The 21,934-nt window shown below is 40.5% G+C and overlaps 1 pseudogene; it reads right to left on the bottom strand.

The window, feature by feature from the left end:
- Positions 1–1,184: 1,184 nt before the first annotated feature.
- On the bottom strand, positions 1,185–11,336 carry LOC147892591 (ABC transporter F family member 5-like; annotated as a pseudogene).
- Positions 11,337–21,934: the final 10,598 nt, after the last annotated feature.

Below are 21,934 nucleotides of genomic sequence, written 5' to 3' on the forward strand. Positions count from 1 at the left end.
CCACTCGCCACATGCTGCCTGTCGGAGCTAATTGACACGTACTGACATGCATATGGATACCGAGACCATTGCCTAAGCACCCACCACTAGAGTGCTCATAACACTAGGTGTGGTCACGGGTGAGAGGAGGACCCTATGCCGTATATGTCAGGGTTCTTAATTCCCAACTTGAATATAAGACTATTATATCCTCTAATAACATGTGTCTTGATGTGCCATCATGAGGGCTTTTAGCCCTCTTTCTATTAAGCCGTTAGACCTCTAAGGAGAGAAGTGAGGCCTATGCCTCAATGCACATGGTTTAGTGTGACAACTGCTGAGATCTGCATACGTGGGCTGGACATGTCCATAGATCCATCCAAAAATGCCGCTTTCAAATTTTGGTGCATGGCCTTGAAAATTGTGCTGAATGCATGGCATCTCTATCATGGCCATGAGAGTGTGCCTTGAACTATGTGTAAGCTAGACAAAGTGTCATGTCTCACGTCATGGCACTGAATTACAGTGGCTTCACAAGTCAGGCATCTCCTCCGAATAAGCGTCTTTTAGCCACAGAACCTGGGTATTACTGCAAGAAGCAACAAATTCTGCTACAAGGTCAGGGTTTGTCCCTTCTAATACCACCTTCGTCTCTTCTCTTCATTCTTGCATCTCAGTGAGCTTTTTTCAGAACTTTGATGTGGTATTGAATGAAGAAAGTGCAGATAAAGTAAATTGTAAATGGTGTACAAGTCTTTGAAAATTAGTCGATAACTAGGATAGCCTTAATTACCTGGCCTTGAGCTTGATGAAGCAGCGTACTCCTCTCACTTAAAGACAAAATTCATTGCAAGAAAGCTCACCACACTTATATAACCTAACAATTTATTAATATGCAATTGAGCACGAGTTTTTCTTGATGGATTCTTTTCTTCAATTCTGTGGGATCCAATTTTTGGTATCAAGCTTTGAACTCTACATCTCATTCTTGTGTGACCTAGGGGATGCCGATGCCAATAAACCGTTGCAGGGAAGGTATCCTTTACTAGCATGCAGAAAATGATAATAGCAGCCATCAGATTTCACTTGATGACTAAACTCACACTTTACAAGAAAACAGCATGATAAAAAGGAAGAATTTGGAGAGCATACATGCGCTGTAACTGTGCATGTGTTTCTACTGCTAAAAGAAGCAAATAAAGTCACTAAAATAAATTGAGCGAAATAGGAACCTGATTTTGCTCAAAATAGTTAGGAACGACTGTGTGCTCGCGGAGACGTATGTCACCAGATGTTGGTTCTTCCATGCCTAACAGTAATCGGAGCAATGTGCTTTTCCCACAACCATTGGGTCCAATGATTGCAAGTTTCTCACCTCTCTCAACAAGTAGATCAGCGTTCTTAAACAAGACCTGCATCAGTAAATCATGGCCCAGTTAGCACCAATCTGAACCACAGCTTCCATCCAAAATGTAGCTCAACTTACTTTCTCTCATACTGCAAGCATAACTTCTTGACTTCAGCAACGATCCTGCCACTGCGCCCCAGTTCAGGGAAACGAAACTTGATCTGTTTGTGCTCAAAAGGCTTTTCGACTTGCTCTTCATTTTGGATCTTATCCAATTGCTACAACACACAAATGCCAACAAAAATGTCATTACCTGGATTCACAGACTCTAATGGGAAACCATACACTCACCTTCCTCGATATGCCGAAGGAAAGGCAAAATTAAGATCAAATGATTAGATCCAACTTACTCAGCAATTGTGTTAAGGATTCAATATGATATACCTAGATGAATCCAGGAACATTCCCAAACTCATCCTCTAAAAACACAACATAAAGCAGTTTCAATCTCACGATAGTCACTCATAAGATTGAAAACCATAAACTCCATCACACATAGCAGGGACTAGCTACTATGACATCCCCACTGACGTCATCAACGCCCAACAGTGGGTGTAGACCATAGTATAAAAGGATGCTCTCACACATACAAATCCACACACCCACACATACTTGAGCATCCATTTATACAAAGTCTTCGTACTGAGTTTGTATCAGCACTCCGGAGGTGAAGGGCAAACTCAGCTATGACGAAGGCTAGCACTAAAGGAGAAGGCTAATCAAAAAGTAGTCCAAATCTCTTCATTCAAGCTACAACTGCTTGTGAAGTCTAAACGATTTCATTTTAGTCTCTCCCAAACGAGCATCTAAATCTAAATCTAGCTGATAGGGCAACGCACCATTTAAGATAGAAAGAATTATCGCAATACCAGCATGCCGCAACTTGGACGAAAACTTCACAAGGTGAAATTTGCATGTCCGCTAATACGACAGAAGCATATACCTAGATGAATCCAGGAACATTCCCAAACTCATCCTCTAAAAACACAACATAGTGCAGTTTCAATCTCACGATAGTCACTCATAAGAATGAAAGCCATAAACTCCATCACGCATAGCAAGGACTAGCTACTATGACATCCCCAGAACATGTGGGTATGTATAGCATCAAAACTTCCCAAACCACTAGCAGATCCCCAAAACTAAGCAACGTAGCATCAGCACAGCAAAGAATTGCTTGCAATATTGACTCTCATTACTTAAAATGTACATATGACATGAAAAATGCAAAAACCATCCCCATACTTATTTATGTGGTATGACTCTCATTCCTTCTGCACACATAAACAGGTCAATCCTGGCAGCAGGCAATAGTCGATGTTGACTGTTATGATGGGTATCTGATGTCACTTATTGAAATATGTTTTGTTAGGAAACATAAAGTACCCGCAAATTTGAATTATGGGGCTTTCCTTGTCAAATTGAGATCCACAATAGCTGCAGAGGTCAGGAAGATAAATCTAATCTCTGAAATTGAGCAAGGTTTGGGGCCGTACAAATGTCCAAGTGTAGCAGTCCATAGTATACCTTTTCAGCAGTTGTGGCTCGACCAGAATTTGCCCCACCACTGAGACGCTGAATGATTTTCTGGCTATCTCCTTTTGCTGCTTTTCCCATGCCATACGCTGGGCCTCAGCTCTTTCTGCCCTAGCCTGCACATAATCACTGTAGTTCCCTTTGAATGTTTGCAACACTCCCAAATCTGTTTCAACAATTTTGGTGCAGAGTTGATCCAAAAAAGCTCTGTCATGTGAAACAATAACCATAGGCACATCCTGTCCTCTAAGATAACCTTCAAGCCACTCTATTGTATCAAGGTCCAAGTGATTTGTAGGCTCATCCAGTAATAGTAAATCTGGATCCTGGACCAGTAAAGAAAAAGGTTGACAAGAAATTCTTGTAAGAAAGCACAAAAATGAAAACCTTGAGACTTCCTTGATATGATGCCACACAGTTGACATTCCAAACGTTAATGATTGAAAGACGTCTAGATTCCTAAGAAGCAGGAGCACTCGCAATGCTTCTGTGGACCACATCCTAAAACATAGGAGGCACGTCATTTGGTGCAAGTCGCAACCACCTCACTGGACAGTGCTGCGAACCACAGGCTTAAAACATATGTGTAATACATGACTTGCTGGTGATAGTTACTATCCACAGTCGCAAACCATCAACTCGATCATGCACGGCAGGGTTAAATACTTTACCATGCAATTCTACACAGATCAACATGCTATCAGGTGTAACTAAGTTCCTCTATGATATTGTGATATGTTACTAGCGACCAAATGAGGCTTGCAGGAAACGGGACAGCATAACGTCAAAATACCATCTAACCTGGAGAAGAATCTTGCCCAAACACATCCGCATCTGCCATCCACCATCCACCACAGGCTTAAAACATATGTGTAATACATGACTTGCTGGTGATAGTTACTATCCACAGTCGCAAACCATCAACTCGATCATGCACGGCAGGGTTAAATACTTTACCATGCAATTCTACACAGATCAACATGCTATCAGGTGTAACTAAGTTCCTCTATGATATTGTGATATGTTACTAGCGACCAAATGAGGCTTGCAGGAAACGGGACAGCATAACGTCAAAATACCATCTAACCTGGAGAAGAATCTTGCCCAAACACATCCGCATCTGCCATCCACCACTGAATGTAGCCACAAGCCTATCACTGTCTTCCTGAGTGAAGCCTAATTCAGGCATCATCTTGTTGATCTTTACATCCACATCATACAAATCTGCTGCCTGTGCTTTTTTTTGCAGTTCATCCAACTCATCTAAGAGCTTTCCCATGCGGTTCAAGCCCTCGGTAGAGGATTCCAGTGCTTTCTGCACTTCTTCGAGCCTGCCGGCAATGTTCATTTGCTCAGCGAATGCGCTCATGAACTCTTCTCTCACCCTTCTTGACATCCCAAGTCACGTCTTTAAGGACTGTCGCTCCTTTAAAAGTCTTGCTTATATGCTCCAGCTTAACACCAGAAGAAACACTCGAAGCTCCGCTTGAACTTCGCTTCGAGACTTTGTTTTCCTCGTTAGACGAGAGACGAGTGTCGACCGCTGTTTGTACAGCTACAGCAGAAGTGCGAATTCTCCGATTCCTCTTTGTTCGGATCACTGAGACATTTTTCGATTCCAAGTTTGACGAGCTTGTATGGGCTTCCGTTGATCCCCAATGGGAGGATACCAAGAGTAAGCGCTTCCCCTGGAGCCTTTTTTCCGTTGGCGAGCAGCTTTGTAAAACGTTGGCATCCCATAGGCTCTTGAGAGTGTGACTATGAACATGAATATTGAATGGTGAGATTCTTAGCTTCCATGTACAAATCAATGTTTTAATTTTTGGAGTTTGGTCCTCTTGTAAGTAGTGTGTACTTATCCTTTCAATAAGTTTTCTCTAGGGTTGGATTTTCTCAAGAAACTATTGATGTGCTTTTTGCACCATGCTTGCACACATACCACATCATGTGTGCAGCATTTCATTTTTTTGAGAACTTGCAATGTATTCATCCATCCTCCAATGTATTGGTGTCAAATGCACGGTTGGCTGCCCTGGGCTTTAACAAAGCAGGTATATTTTCTTCACTCTTTTTTTCTTATTACTTATTACTCAATAGAGTAATATAATATTATACATGCTGAACATTTGAAGTCAGTTATTTAGTATTAAATAGTACTGTTTATGTGATTTAGCAATATTTAGGATTTAGAACTATTTGGCATTTAGCAATGTTTAACATTTTGCACTATCTAGACTTTAGTACTATTTAGCACTATTTAGCATTTAGTACTATTCAACACTATTTAGCATTCAATGGTACTATTTAGCTTTTAGTACTATTTAGCACTATCTAGCACTGCTAGTATTATGTGTTTCAACACTATTTAGCATTTAACACTATTTGGCATTTAGTACTATTCAGCACTATTTAGCATCAAGTACTATTTAGCATTTAGGACTATTCAGCATTTAGTAATATTAGCACTACCTAGCATTTAGTACTATTTAGCATTTAGTACTAAAAGCATAAGCATTTAGTACTATTTGGCACTATCTAGCACTGCTAGTACAGTTGTATTTCAGCACCATCTAGCACTGTTACTAGTACGATGTATTTAGTACTAAAAGGATAGCTAAAAAGACTAAAGACTACTAAGCATTTAGTACTAGTTAGCATTTAGTACTATTTAGCAATATCTAGCACTACTAGTATTGTGTTTCAACACTATTTAACATTTAATACTATTTGGCATTTAGTAGTATTTGGCATGTAGTACTATTCAGCACTATTTAGCATTTAGTACTATTTAGCATTTAGGACTGTTCAACATTTAGTAATATTAGCACCACCTAGCATGTAGTACTATATATCATTTAGTACTAAAAGGATAGCCTAAAAGGCTAAATACGACTAAGCATTTAGTACCATTTAGCAATATCTAGCATTTAATACTATTTAGTATTTAGTACTATTTAGCATTCAATACTATTTAGCATCTACTAGTCAGTACTCTAAGTTAGCAGTTAGTACTATTTAATATGTAGCATTTAGTACTATTTAGTAGTATCAGTAGTATTTAGTAGTATTTAGCACTAGTTAGCACTTAGTCCTATTTAGTATCAGTAGTATTTAGCAGTATTTAGTACTATTTAGTATCAATAGTATGTAGCAGTATTTAGCACTAGTTAGCACTTAATACTATTTAGTACTATTTAGTATTAGTAGTATTTATATTGCATCTATTCATGATTATATATTGTTCAGCAGATGAAAGTTTGCCAGTTAAGAAAGCTCTTACTAAGATGAAGCGCCACATACAACACAAGAAGAAATTTGCTGTGCGGTTATTGTATAGAAGCAAGAATATAGAGGAAAAGGAGGGTATGTATTTTTTTGTGAAGATGCACATTTACAGCCTTCTGTGTATAGCACCTCAGACACATTTCTGATCTGACTTTATTTGTTTATAGACAAGCTAACTGGAGACATCGAAGACAATCATCACTTGGATGAATATGATCTTTTGAACTTGGATGAAGAAAATCTGCAGCAACCAGACAGGATTATAGAGGAAGCAATAGAAAGATTGGACATGCAGGACTTGCCCAGAAACCACAGCAAGGACGAAGACATAGGTGGCCATGGGGAGTTGACTGAAAAGAACAGCAAGGGTGAACACATGGGTAGTGGTGAAAAGCTTGACACAGATAGTGGTGAGAGAGTCACTGAGACTACTCCTCCTTGAAATTAAGGAAGAATTCTGCCTACAAAATCAATCACCAACAATCAATATTATTTTAACCTAGACAGCAAACAAAAAAACTATAAGTTATTTAAAACTTAGAGTGCCATCATTATTTTTCTAAGTTCTATCACTCACTTACTAAGTCTTAACTGCTACTAGTAGTGCCAAATATCAGTAAGTGCTAGATAGTACTAAATGCTAAATAGTACTAGGTACTAAGTATTGTTGTAAATTCTAGATAGTACTAAATAGTAAATGCTAGATAGTACTAAATATGTTTACATAGTACTAAGTGCTAAATATTTTACTAAATGCTAAATAGTACTAAGTACGAATATTACTAACTGCTAGTTTAGTACTATTAGTAAGTGCTAATATTACTAAGTGCTAGATAGTACTATTAGTACTAAATATTAAGTGGTAATATTAGTAAGTGCTATTATTATTAGTGTTGGATAGTACTAAACAATAAGTGCTAGATATTACTAGATAGGAAGTGTTAATATTAGTAAGTGCTGGATAGTAAGTGCTAATGTTACTAAATAGTAAATGCTTGATCTCTAGTACTATTAGTACTAAATATAGCAAGTGCTAGATGGTAAGTATGATATTACTAGGTGCTATATAGTACTATTAGTATTGAATAGTAAGCGCTAATATTACTAAGTGCTAGATAATATTGAAGAGTACTTACTAAGTGCTAATATTACTAAGTGTTAAGAATTATTGAGTCCTAAATAGTACTCAGTAAATAGTACTTATTCAGTGCTAAATTTCACTAAGTGCTACATAGTACTAAATAGTGCTAAAATACTGCAAAATAATACTAAATAGAACTAATAGTAGCAATAGCAGAGTTAAGGCAAGGAAGAGAACAATATCTAAACATTACTATATAGTACTAGTAGTAGGGTTAGTGCAAGGGATAGTACTAGATAGTACTAAATAGAACTAGTAGCAGGGTTAGTGCAAGGAGAGAATGATTACGCTCAAAGTCCCTCTCTAATACAAACAATTTCAAACATCACACACTACTAATTAACACTAAATAGTACTATTTAGTCATGACGCGTATTTTATTTAGTCATAATAACTGATTTGAACGAGCAAACAATACTATTTTGTCCTATCTTTATTCCTAGGACTGATTTCTAAGATATGGTCTATACTATAAATGTATTAAGTCCCCAGTGTAGTATTTAGTACTGTGATTCTATGATTTAGTGCTAAATTCGCGTCATATAGAGTCTATTATAGTGTTAAATGTTAGCTTTAACATTTGAACAATACTAATATCATTCCTGATAGTACTAAATAGATTTAAGGAGTACCAAATAATAGTGTGTAACTTAGGCTTCATTGAAAGAAGGAAGATGCACCTTTGTGAGCTCCAAGAAATGGGTGGGATGTATTGCATACTTTTTTGGGCCAAGCCTATGGCTGTAAACATCCTTCTTGTTTGGGGAAACCCTGGTGTTGTCTTTCAACAATTGGACAACACATTGAACAACCTCACAACTTAAGGAATCATGTCCACGCTTTTGACCTCCATTTGCCCATTTGAAGGAAGCTTGTTTTATGTCCACGCGATGTTTCTTCATATTCCATGCTTGAATTCCAAGGGCTTTAGCTACTTTGCTATCACTATATTTTTTAAATGCTGAAGTGTTAGCAATCATGTGGAGAGCTGCTTTCTTTACAGCTAACTTATCAGCACTTTTTACTCTTTTCACAAGACTCAATGATGTCTTTAGATTGATATGGATTGGCTTTGAAAATTTGTCTCATCGACAACCTCTTGCATATCTGGATGTTTTATAACCTTAGACAAAATGTCAGCTTTTGTTCTCAAGTCCAAGTTCTTTGTGGTATTCTTGAAATGTCGCACAACTATTAAATTCAAGTGTCTCATATTCCTTTCGACGCAATGCTATGGGAGTGCATTGAGCGAGTTCCCTTCATGGTGTGGCACTTCTAGTGCGGAGTTCTCCATCCTGCGCACAACCGTATTTCAATGGTAAATCATAAATTAATAAACTACACAAGAAGACAATACGTCAAAAAATGCATTCTCAATCTTACTATATGAGAAAGTCATCCAGAGAGAGAGAAAGAAAGAGAGAGAGAGAGAGATGTAGAATCACTCAAACATAACTGTTTTTTGCACCAAAGAGAAAATACGGTCCAAATTGCGAGGGCTTCAATGAGAGAGAAGGGAAGAGCCAGTTTGCATAGAGAATGGAGAGAGTCGGGGAGAGAGAGAGCAATGGACCTCTGGGAGAGAGAGAGCAATGGACCTCTAGTGAAGATGAGCAGAAATAATTGTAGGGACAGAGACAAGACTCCACGAGAGAGAAGAGAGTCGACTGTCAATGGTTTCAAACATGTGCGAGTGATTCCACGAGAGAGAAGAGAGTCAATTGAGGGTAAATTACAGATCACGGATTCCTCGATGCACAGGGAAATCATCCTCGATTGAGAGTGGATTGCAGATTGCAGATCGTGGAATCCTCGATATGTGGAAATCTAATCCTACTGTCAGCGCCTTTTAGTACACAATTTAGTACTATATCTATGCTAGAACCTTTGCTAAAAAGAGTACTTTTTTAGACACCGTAGCATGCTTTCACCCTATTTTGACAATGTACTTCAACCTTGGCCCTTAAACCATTCACTATGTTCCTGTGCATTAAGCCTCGGCTCTCAAACCAATCACTCTGGTCCTGTGCATTTTTCCATATAAGTCTTCCAATTCATAAGAACCATTTGAAAACTTATTCAAAACAATGAAAGGACCTTCCCATCTTGTCACAAACCTAGTCTTAAAGGTACTATCCAACTTGCTATCATAGCAACGAAGAACCAAGTCACCTTCCTTAATTTCCTTATCCTTATATTTTCAGATTTTTTCTTACACTAAGGATAGTGAGGGCTGGCATACTTATGTTTGATCTTCAACTTGTCACACAATAGATCCATCAACTCGCTTCTAAAACATGATCCTCTATCAGAAACTAACTCCAAAAGCACACCAAAGCGGCAACAGATATCTTCATAAACAAACTTACAAACTTGCTTAGCATTGATAGCTTGTACCGCTCTTGCTTAAGCCCACTGAGATAAATAATCCATAGCAATAAGTACATAACAATCACCTCTAGCAATCATAGGCATGTACGACCAATGGCATCAATCCCCCCACTTTTCAAAAATATTATATGCAATCATCACATTTCTAAGTTCTCGATGAAGAATCCTCTTACCCATTTGTTGACACTGCAAACAAGACCTACACCAATGTTGTATTTCTCATAGTCACAAAGAAGGCCACACATATCTTTCTATCAGAATATTCCTAAGCATAATCTTGAAAGAAAATTGACTACCACATATACCTTCATGCTTGGCCTCCAATAGGTGCATAATTTCCTCATGCCAAGGTGAACAAATATGGAGGTGGGAGAGGAGAAGAGTGGAAATGAGGAGAGAGGGCACAGCTAGAGAGCACACCACAAAATGGCTTTGAATTCTTGAAATTCTGGAAAAGACTTCAAATTTCTCTTTAGGAAGTAATATCTTTTATAGTCTTCAATGAAACTCAAGTAGTAAAGTGAACCATTTATGCTATGGGTCTGAGCATAACCCCATACATCTGTATGAGTCAAAGTAGGTATAATTATTGCTCGAGAGGTGCTACCTCTTAATCCAATTGCAAATCTTACACACCCATCATCCTCATGACTCTTTGAAGTTAAACTACTCTTACCTTCATTGTATGTCTCACTTTCCTCTTCCCTTTTTTTGCATCTAAAATTTCTGCATGACTAACCATATCAAAGCTTTTTTACCAGAAGAAGCATGCACAGTGATAACTCCCATCACCCCAGTTCTAAATTGCTCCCACTTTTGATAGCCACGCTCTCCCTAAGATCAAAGGATAGGCTCCCAAACCAGTAGGCATAACATGACAGTCAACCTTACAATGCACCTTTAATACTTCAACATCTAGCCCAATCACTATTCCCAAGCTCTTTACCTTTGCATGGTTGGTTATTCGAATGTGAAAGATTGAGGGAAAATATATCTTTAAGCCCATCTTCTCAACACAAGATTGAGTGAGGACACAAATATGAGCACCACCATCAATGTATGCCTCTCCAAGCCCAAAACCTTTGTGCCACACCTCCATAGAAGGGAAAATGTCAAGAGGTTCAAAAATAGACATTACCTTTCCAACTTCCTTATGAACATTATTTTTGCCAGAATTCACTGCATAGCACCAGTCCTTCTTCAGCTTGGCACATAGACAAGTAATTTCCGGCTTCCTTCTAAAAAGATCCTCCACCAAGTCATACTCTCCTTGCTCCCTACCAATATATGATAATCCAAAGTCTTATACTTCCTCCTTGTCTTCTTGGGCTTCTTCCTCTAATCATCCTCAGCATGCTTACCCTTCTTTGTACTTGGCCCTACTTCTTCATCATAGTCTTTCTTTCCTAAAGGCATGATTGTCACATCATCCTCTTCGAGCCCAAGAAAATTCGCAATCTTTCCTTTGCCTTTCACCTCTACAGTAGCCTTGACAACCCCACTTATACTTGGCTGACCTGCATCTTCCACTTCCACACTATGGTCACTAGCATGATTATTTAATCTAGATGGCAATGGGTACACACCCCCACCCATATGAGGAGGCTTATCACACAATGAGAGCTGTAGTGACCCCACTCACCACAGTTAAAACACTGCACATTTAGAGCATATATACCTCAGCAGCGGCCTTCCTGCCATAAAAACGGGGCATTAGAAGAGATTGTTCATGAGCTTAGACATCTCATGGATCTCCTCTTTAATAGTAAATACTTGTTGCAAAAGAGCACCCATTAATTGCAAAATCCCCAGCTACACTAGTTGCATACATATAAGTGTCTACACCCTATATACATGCAATGCACAAAAGTCATCACTTTTTTTAACCTATCAATGTTTGGAAATCAGTGCTATTGCTTTTACAACTCTTGGATGCAAGCTTTGTTGAGAATATGTATGGTGTACTGGGACAGCAATGACAACTCGGGTGGTTTGTTTATTTTTCTATATAGGGCTATGTGATGATCATATCTAAGTTTGCCCATCAACAAATGTTGCTTGTAAAAAATGATAAGAACAAAATCAAAGGCATCGAATTGTGTCTGTCATGCAATTGTGTTTTAAGGAAAGCAAAAACCTTTTGGCCTAGCTTTCTTTCAAGTGGATTAGGGTGGCTTCTCATTCCTCTCTTCTTTGCAATCTTCTTGCAAGGGTACTACCTTCCAAATGCTAAAACTTGGAGTAGATTTCCTAAGATTGGCTGTTAACACCTTCCTACTTGCTACACTATAGATCTCCTTAAATGATAAAAGCAAAAACTTCAAATCCAATCGAAACACCTAATCTTAATTTCAAGACAAATAATAAGAGCAAGAAATTCAAATTCAAGTACATAAAAGAAAACACAAGTAGTTCACTAATGAAAGAAGACAACTACCAGTTGTCTCGGCTTGAGCGCGGCTTGAGCACTAGGATTTTTGCGCATGAGCATTATGCCCATCTTAGAGCCTCAAACATCATATGGTGTTGGTTAGGAGAAGCACTTGAGATGGGTTGAGTTTCCTTATGAGTTTGGCTCTCTTTTGAAGGGGATGGTGCCAATGTCGGACATTGGTAGGTTGGCTGGGTAGGGTGAAGGTGTTAATCCAAAGGACAATAGTAAAGAGGCTGATGATCCTTGCCCTCCCTCTTATGTTGAGACCCTTGCTAAGAGGTTTGGTGTTGGTTTTTTGGAGATTGATGATGATATGGATGTCAAACTATTGCATCTTGAAGCAGATAGGAGAGCTAGGGAAGTTACAAAGAAGCAATGGTTCAAGTCAGGTAGAAAACACTCTGTTTCTTGCAAAATCAAACAATTTGAGGTCCACTCATTTGGAAAAAGGTGGCTTGTACCTTTTCTTCATGGGAAGAGTGCCTTCAATGGTTGAGCTAGAGGAGTTCTTATCTTATGGATACGACATTCCATCGATTGGGTACCCTACAAGATTCTTGGAAAAAACATTTTTTGTGGTTCGCTGGCCTCCAACAAATTAGAGAGGAGATTTCCAGTCACTCCTTTGTCTTTGCAGGAGCTGCTATTTTGGTTTTCTCATGGAGCCCCTGCTTCAACATTGACAAATACCTCTTTTGAGAGTGCTCAATTTGGATTGATCTTCCTAATCTTCCCACCATCTTGGGGGAATTGGTGGAGCAGATTGTAGCATCCTTGGGGAGAGTGCTCTTGGTCCCTCCCCCTACCAAATAGTTGTCGAGCATTAGGAGGGATTGGATCCTTTGGGATCAAAGCCAAGACACTCCCAACTTTGTCAAGATCAAACTATCTAATGGGAACATCGTCACTCAGCAGGCTAGGATTGGGGCTTCCCCAACTCATGCTATATTTGCAAGGAGATGTCTCATTATGCGAGAGACTACCTGAGAAAGGCCGCTAACACTTGTTTGGAATCTGGTGAGAAATTTGAGGGGGGGCATGCTCTTACAGAAGATCGGAGTAGGAACGTATGCCACACTTGGGCGTGTCCAAATCTCCTTTGAGGATGACTCAAAAACCTTGGAGCTCGATAAAGAGAAGAGATGGTTGACGATGACAGTTGGAAAACCATTGGCCATAAGGGAAAATCAAAGGAATTTTCTCAGTTGATCCCCCACCTCCCCTGCAATTAGTACATGGTAGTTCTTTGGATAGAAATGCATCCACACATGGAATTCATGATGCTTATGGCCTTCATCCATAGTTAACGAGCGAATTGAAGCTTGGAAAAACCCATGACCAATGAAGTGATAGTTGAAAAGTGTACATTTACCCTCATATGTTGCAAGAAACCAACATCCTCCATGGGCATCCTTTCCAAGAAAAAAGCATAAAGAAACCATAGCGTTGTACCCTATTATATTCCTTGCACAAACTCTCAAGCTAAACATAAACCGAAAGTTGTAGCATGCATCTCTTATCTCTGTCAAATGATTGAAAAGCCTCATATTCAATCAGCTTGAGACAGGTCAAGTCAATCCGAATCAATCTTAACATCAATAGACATCATGTTTTAATAGATAGATTTGTGAATGTTAAACCAATTATGTAGGTTTTTTGCACCTTACATGATGTATCGTCGTTGGTGGGAAATAATGACCTCTACTTAGCAAGGCCCATGCCTCTCATTCGACATACTAATTGGCCCTCTGCACACATCTTCCTTCACAACATTTCATCTCCGTCATTTTTTGAATAATCTTTTCACTCAAAGCTTTTCTCTCATTGATGTGAAATGGCATTGTTTCATTTGCAACTCGCTAAAATTTAAGATTTATTTGTTTGCAACTCATAAAAAGAATTTACTCAATCATTGATTTAAATATTTTCAAAAAATAAATAAATATCAAGATACCTACAACTCATAAAAGCTTCATTTATGGAGGACGGATGACGAGTTGGTGGAGAGTGGGTAGTGAGTCTCCCTGCAGTAGTGCATACTAGTGGGTTCTGGTAGTGTAGGTGGGCATTTGCAACCGCCAAGGTGGGATGAGATTACTGAAAGGGATTTCGAGGAAGAAGCGATGAGTGAAGTCAAGACTGAAGGGACAGGGGGAAAACTAGAGGGCGAGATTGATTTCTTGATTTCTATGCATTAAAGGCAAAAACTCAGCTAGAGAGTAGAAACATCAGGATAAATGGAGATGGGGTAGGTAAGGGGGCTCCATCATATACTCACAAACTTGTAAGGAGACTCCAGAGTGGTTTTTCATAGCTAGACAATGAAGATGCTTGCAAGTTATTGCATGCAAAGGGTGTGAGAAGAGCGAGAGAGGTGGAGAGGAAGCCTTAATTTGAGGTAGGGAGAGGCATCCATAGTCTGGAAACTCAAGCTTCATGACCTTAAGCCTAAGATAACGAGTGTGATATTCTCACAACAGGGCTTTTTGCTAGGTTCTTAGGAAAAGGTTTCTTTTTAGATTCATGTCTAAAGATCTTCAAAACGAAGTTGTGGGTAAAACATTTATGTTTGCAAGTTCTACAATCTTAGTCATTATTCAATTGAGCCTGTTGTTCAGCATAGAAGAATTTTTTATTCATGAATGTCTAATTTGGATAGAGTTCCCAGATCTTTTGGACTTGTTTAGTAGCTTTGTGATTTTTCTTGCATCATCTTTGGGTAGGGTTTTTTTGGTTCCACAGGTGTCTAATTCATCATCAGCAATCCAAAGGGCTTGGATCCTCTCAGACCGTAGCTAGGATGCTACAGTCTTTCTCAATATTGAACTCTCTAATGGGGTGATAGTTGCCCAACATGTGCGGTTTGACCAGTTTGCAAACTTCTGTTACCTTTGCCACTCCAAGCTCATTTTGTCAAAAAGAGGTCAAAAATTGTTCGAAGCAAGCAACCAACAAAAAGCTTGCATCGAGGGATAGAGCAGAGGATACAACTAACCCGATGATGCTAGTGGAGAAACACGAGAATTTTTCCAAGATTGGAAATGAAGACCTTTCAAAGTCGGTGGCATAGGAAGGAGATCTGTAGTGTCCAAAGAGAAAGGATAATTGGTGGGAGAGAAGCTACCAAAGGATAATTGGTGGGAGAGAAGCTACCCCAAGGTGGTCAAGCAAAAACTAGTGGGTCATAAGATGAGGACCGTTGGGAGGAAAGGTGAAGTGTTGCATGAGAATTCACGTCTCCACCTTCTGATTTGGGGAAAAGCAATGTAGTTTAGGTGGAAAAGGGTAATTGCTCTCCTTCAAGGTGTGGTGATCCCTCCTAAGAAGTCAATGTAGTATCCACAACTTAATGCCCTGACTACTCACACAATTGGTATTGTGGAGGAGGAGCTACCTGATGCATATTAGCATAACCATCCCCCAGATGACAAAGCTCAAGATAGGACTTCCCTAGGTCCTCTCAATGCGGTTACTTATCCACAGTAGTCTCGATCTATGTCTAAATGGCTCAAGGACATGGCCAGAAACTCAAGGCAAGGTAAGGAAAATAGATTTCATTTTTTGTGTGATCCAACCAAGAAGTCTAACCGGGTTGTCAGGGATGAGGCGGGTAAGTCTATGACTGTGGTGTCCTGGAATCTCAGAGGATGTTGTGGGCTTGTTAAGCATCATGGCTATTTTCTATGGTAAGGGATGCGAACCCCAATGTCATCCATCTGCAAGAGGTGAAGTGGAGAGAGTTTGACTATTTCTGGTTCCTTTTAGCAAGTTAGGGTTTGAGGCTTTTGTTAACTATCCAGTTAGGGGCAAGGAGGGTTCAAAAATTATAGTAGGGAAGTCTTTAATAGCCCAAGAGCTTTCCATAGAACAGAAGGTTGGTTCATAGCAGTGTCAGTTTTACTATTGATGGTTTTGTTTTCAATATCCTTAGTGTCTCTGCTCTCAATCTTCCTAATGATAGGAGTGAGTATTGGTCTTCTAAATTGTCTATTATTGGAATCTCACTCGCTTTTGGGGGGAGATTGGAACTTTACAGAGTTGGATGAGGATAGGTCATGTCCAAGTTGTTCCCTGTCCGAGTCAAAAAAGGATGTTCAACTTTGCCTTAACCACAGGCTCACGGACTGTATCAAGCTCAATCTTGCTGGTCTTGGAGGCTTCTCTGTGGGAAATGGTGGGAGAGAAAACAATTGTGCACACGAAAGCTAAGGAGCTAAAGGATGCAAGAGACAAAAACTCAGTAAAAGCGATGGTATTGATTGATCGTCAATGGGCCTCTTATGTAAGAAGGCTTGAGTACATTGCAAGAATTCCAAGAAGGGCAAGTCTGTTAGGACTCACCCGTATGCCAGTTGAGAGATGTAGCAGCTAACTAATAGGATCTATGAGGATCTCAATTGATACAGCAATTCCTCCCTCAATTGAGAGTCGATGGAGTAGCTGTGAGGTCAATGCCAGTACACAGAAATTCAAAACGTGATTTGGTGAATGGTTTGGTAAATAAATTAGCGAGCATATTCTCCGTTGGGCAATACTATAGGTGCAAAGCTCTGGATTGGACGAGGTTGCAAATATAGTGGAATTGGATGTCCACATGCTTGTTGCACTTGTGGTGGCAGCCATTCTTGGTGACGTAGATGCAGCCCTGGTTTTCGTTGTAGAGGACGCTAGAATGAAATTGAATATGAAGCTCCTTAGACAAGGTTTTGAACTGTTTTTTTTTCCTATGTGGCCAAAAGAGGTATTTAATTTTATAAGTTCCTATTTTATCTATTTCATTTATTCCTATTTTATATATTGCATCTATTCAAGTATTATATATTGTTCAGCAGATGAAAGTTTGCCATTTAAGAAAGCTCTTACTAAGATGAAGCGCCACATACAACACAAGAAGGCCAAACATGTTCTTTAGCCAAACTTCTGTGGAAGAAAGGGCGACTGAATTCTGTTTAGTGCAAGACCAAGAAATTGGACCTCTTGCAAGTAGGCATACATACCCATTGGTGGAACGCTGATCATCCAAGTCCTCGGCCCAATCAGAATCAGCATATCCGAAGAGATGCAAAGTTTGTTGTGAGTATGTGATGCTGAAGGATGAGGTCCCTTTCAGGTACCTGAGTACATGCCTAGCAGAAATCCAATGTTCAAGACCGGGGTTGATCATGAATTGGGCAAGCTTTGTGATAGCAGTGGAGATGTTAGGGCATGTACATACCATTGCGTACATGAGGGAGCCCACAAGGCTTCTGTAAGGGATGGTGTCCATGTTGTGATGCTCCTCAGCGGTTGAGGGAGACATGGCTGTAGAGAGGTGGACATTAGGATCCATAGGTGTGCTGAGGGGGACACAATCACCCAAATTGTACTTTTGCAACATCTGGTGGATATACCGTTGTTGATGTGACAAGGTTTTGCCACATTGTCTATCACGATGGACCTCAATACCCAAGTAATAATGGGGGTCACCGGAATCCGTCATGGAGAATTCATGTTGTAGGTCTTGTTTGAATATCTCAAGGCATTGCAGGTCACTGCAAAGGATGATGAGGTTGTTCGACATAGAGTGCAATAGCAAGAAAACATGTAGAGGTAATGCAAAAATAAAGACTGGGATCACTATAGCAGCACTAGAAGCCCCGTTGTAGAAAATAGGAATCAATTTTGAGTTACCAGGACCACGATGCTTGCTTGAGGCCATATAGGGCTTTTCGAAGCTTGCAGACTATTCTAGCTAGATGTGCATAACCGGGGGGCGATTGGAGGTAGATGTCTTCATCAAGGTCATCGTGGAGAAAAGCCATTTGGACGTCGAGCTAGTGGATGTGGAGGTGGTGAATGGTACCCCAAGCTAGAAGAAGGCAAATGGAGGAGATTTGAAGAACTGGAGCAAAGGTGTCCATGTAATCGATGCCTTGCTGTTGAGTAAAACCATGGGCAACAAGACACACTTTGAAGTGGGAGATTGTGCAATCAAGGTGATATTTTATTTTGACCATCCATTTACAACTAATGGGTGTGCGATTGGGGGTGGTAAAGGGACCAGATCCCATGCATGGTTCCATATGGAAAGGAGTTCCACACCCATGGCCGCTTCCCATTGTGCCCAGTGAGTAGAGGCTTGGGCCTCACAGAGGCTGGTCAGTTCAGTCGGGTCTAGAGAACCAGCAAGGTAGATGTTCTCATCGAACCGGATTGGTGGGTTGTGAATGCAGGTGGAGCAACGAACTGATGGGGTCGAGTCATTGGGTGGGAGGGAAGGGAGCTGGGAATGGCAAATGGGGGATGCAGGGGCTAATTCGAGGTCAACATGTAGGGGTAGGACGAAGGAGGTGCTCCTCTTGCCAAGTGGTGGAGGTGTGGGTAGTGCATGGGGAGGTGACATCGGCATGGGTGCTTTTCCAAGGCATTGGTGGAACTCGAGGTCTGAAGGTGGGTCATCCGTGGGAGTAGGAGGGAAAGATGGAGAAAGAGGAGGGGGGGTAGGTGTGATGATAGTGGGAGAGAAGGAAGGAGTCTCACTTGCGGCTTTCTCACATACACAATGGGGGAATACACACAAAGGTGGAGGCTGAAAACAATTTTCCTCTTCTTAGTTGTGAAAGCCAAAAGAAGTCTTGTACAAAGAAATAGAAGAACCCTATATGTGGGTCTCAAACCAAACTTAGCTAACTAAGGTGGCATACTAACTGAGCCACGAACTAGAGTACATAAGAATAGCTGTCATCCAGCTATTATTCATGGGCGGTGCACCAACTACATCTGCAGCTAACAAGTCGGTGACATAAATGCACAACGGTCACCCTGGCATATCACGAGTGGAGCTCAATATCTCAACACTCCCCCTCGAGCTCAATCCCAATTCGTGCACACCAAGCAGGTCTCTGAACTTGTGCAACTTCTCTGCACCCAATGCCTTCGTGAATATGTCAGCTACCTGATCCTCTATGCTAACATAAACTAGATCAATAAGACCTAGTAAAACCTTCTCCCACACATAGTGATAATGTACCTCAATGTGCTTTGTTCTAGCATGATAGATTGGGTTATTTGCCAAGTGTATACTGCTCATGTTGTCACAATAAATGACAATTGGCCCATCTGTAGACTGATGCATATCATAAAGCAGCTTATGCAACCAAGCTACCTCACATGTAGCCATTGCTGCACCCCTGTACTCAACCTCTGTGCTTGACAAGGCAACTTGTTTCTTGCTGCTCCAAGTGACTGCAGCACTCCGAAAAGAGAACACATATCCACTGGTAAATCGTCTATCTGAAATACTACCAGCCCAATCAGCATCAGTGTATCCATGCAACTGTATCTGAACCCCAACCTCATAAAATAGTCCATACTGCAATGTGGACTTCACATACCTGACTATGCATCTAGCCGCATCCAAATGCGGTTTCCTTGGAGCTTCCATAAACTGACTTACCAATCCAATAGCATAGCTCAAATCTGGCCTCGTAATAGTCATATAAATCAAACTTCCTACTATGCGCCTATACATAGTAGGGTCTTCCAGAAGCTCACCTGCATCTGCGCTCAGCTTCACATTCTGCTCCAAAGGAACTGAAATAGGCTTACAACCTGTCATCCCATATTTGGACAGCATGTCCAATCCATACTACCTCTGCAAGAGCCGTATCCCACTTGGTGATCTAATCACCTCAATGCCCAAGCAATAATGCAGCTCTCCCAAATCCTTCATCTCAAACTTTTGCTTCAATAGCATTTTCACATGAAGGATATCTTCATCACTATCACATGTGATGATCAAATCATCAACATAAATGACACGCAGCATAATACCTTTCTCTGTTTTTCTCACATAAAGTGAGAAATTTGCCTTGGAAATATTCTTGAACCTGCAAACAAACATAGGATGAATAGCATGAACATAACCTGGTGGCTGCTCCATAAAGACCTCTTCTTGCAAATCACCATGCAAGAAGGCATTTTTTACATCCATCTGATGTAAAGACCATCCCTTTGATGCAGCCATAGCAATGATTGCTCTTACGGTTGCCATCCTTGCAACCAGACTGAATGTTTCTTCATAATCAATGCCATATGTCTGTGCATACCCCTTGACAACTAATCTTGCCTTGTATCTATTCACAGAACCATCTGCATTGTGCTTCACCTTATAAACCCACTTACAGCCAATTGCATTCTTGTCTTTAGGCAAAGGCACCAATTCCCATGTAGCATTTGCTTCCAAGGCATCCATTACTTCATCCATGGCTTTCTCCCATTTTTCTTTTCCCATGGCTTGCTCAAAAGAAGTGGGTTTTGGTTCCTGTATCACTTTGACCATATAAGCATAGTGATGTGGGAGTTAAAGGTCACTGTGCCTTTACCCCGGTTATGTACAATACTCAAACACATATATAAATGAATGAAAAAGAAGATTAGGGTGGTTCTGCACCCACCAAACTTGTGTGGCTCTCTGTCTCTCTCTCTCCCTCTTCCGTTCTTGCTTCCGTTGAGAGCCCTCTCAACTGGTATCAGAGCCCGGGTGATCTAGCTGAGCGTGCGTGAATGCTTGAAGCTCAGCAGCTTTGTGGGAGGAAGGAGAAGCTCTGTGGGAAGCTTTGTGGGTGACTTTACTTGCATATGAGTGTGCAGAGACCTTAGAGGAACCTTTGGAAAAGTCACTTTGGCTTTGCAAAGTGGTTTTGAGAGCCTGTTAAGTGGTTTCAAAGAAAAAGTCGTTTTTTGAGCTTTTCCCTGTTCCGTTCGATGACAGAGACTCCATATTGACTTATAGAGGCAACTATTGCTTGCTTTTGGTATCCACTTCACTTCAGGAGCTTGGAAACACCTTCATTCTTGAATCTGGGGATTTCTGATTCAGTGTGTCAGTTCCTGCGTTTTTTGCCCGGGTGTTGAAACTCAAGTTTGGAGCAACCATTTGCAGATCTGTCAGTTCCAGTGGACTCAGGAGGTCCTAAAACTTCTATGTTGCTCATCATTCGCACTCCGGTGGAGTTTACAAATAGCTCTGTTTCCAAAAACGTTTTTCAGTCCGTGTGTTAGACCTAGTGATTGAGACCACGGTTTCCAAAACTGTCTGTCCCATTGCGTTCCGGACGCCCAAAAACCCCTACCTGTCAGTTCTTGCACAATTCGATGGAGGATTTATAGAGTTATAGATCTCTGTGTATTCGATTTCGTCTCTCAGTTATGCATTTTTTCATTCTAAGGTTTTGAAACCTTAGATTTATGCCACATGGCAGTGGATAAGTGTTGACTCCCATTTCTCCTTCATCGATTGGGATTTTGGAGTTCTGGAAGAAGAGAGATATTTGCAAATTTTCTTGCTGAGTCCGATTATGCAACGGCGCCCATGTTTTGAGGCATCTCAGGTTCTATTTTCAGTAGCGGTCATTACCGTGGGACTATGATTTCTTGAGCATACCTTATGCAGATCACTTTGGTTGCAGTTTGAGCAGTGTGCGCTCGTTCGTGGTATGCATTCGGTTGCAGTGGATGATTTATAGGCCATTTGGATGCATTGTGGTCCTTATTGGATGCGCTGATAGGCGCAAATTGCCTTGTGGGATGCTATTTTTTATGGACGCTTTGCACATGGATGCTATTTTATGCTGAGGGACAGCTTTGACACATTGTAGGTGATGTAGTGATAGTGCTATGCTCTCTTGGATGAGATATTATCGATGCATATGCCAGTGGACAGTGTTTATGCTTGAGTCATTTGGCATTTATTGGCATTTTCTTTTGGGCCAGATTTGCT

The sequence above is a fragment of the Dipteris shenzhenensis genome, chromosome 16 (assembly GCF_047967505.1).
Source record: "Dipteris shenzhenensis isolate YYH24624 ecotype China chromosome 16, Dip_SZ_1.0, whole genome shotgun sequence".
Lineage (NCBI taxonomy): Eukaryota > Viridiplantae > Streptophyta > Polypodiopsida > Gleicheniales > Dipteridaceae > Dipteris > Dipteris shenzhenensis.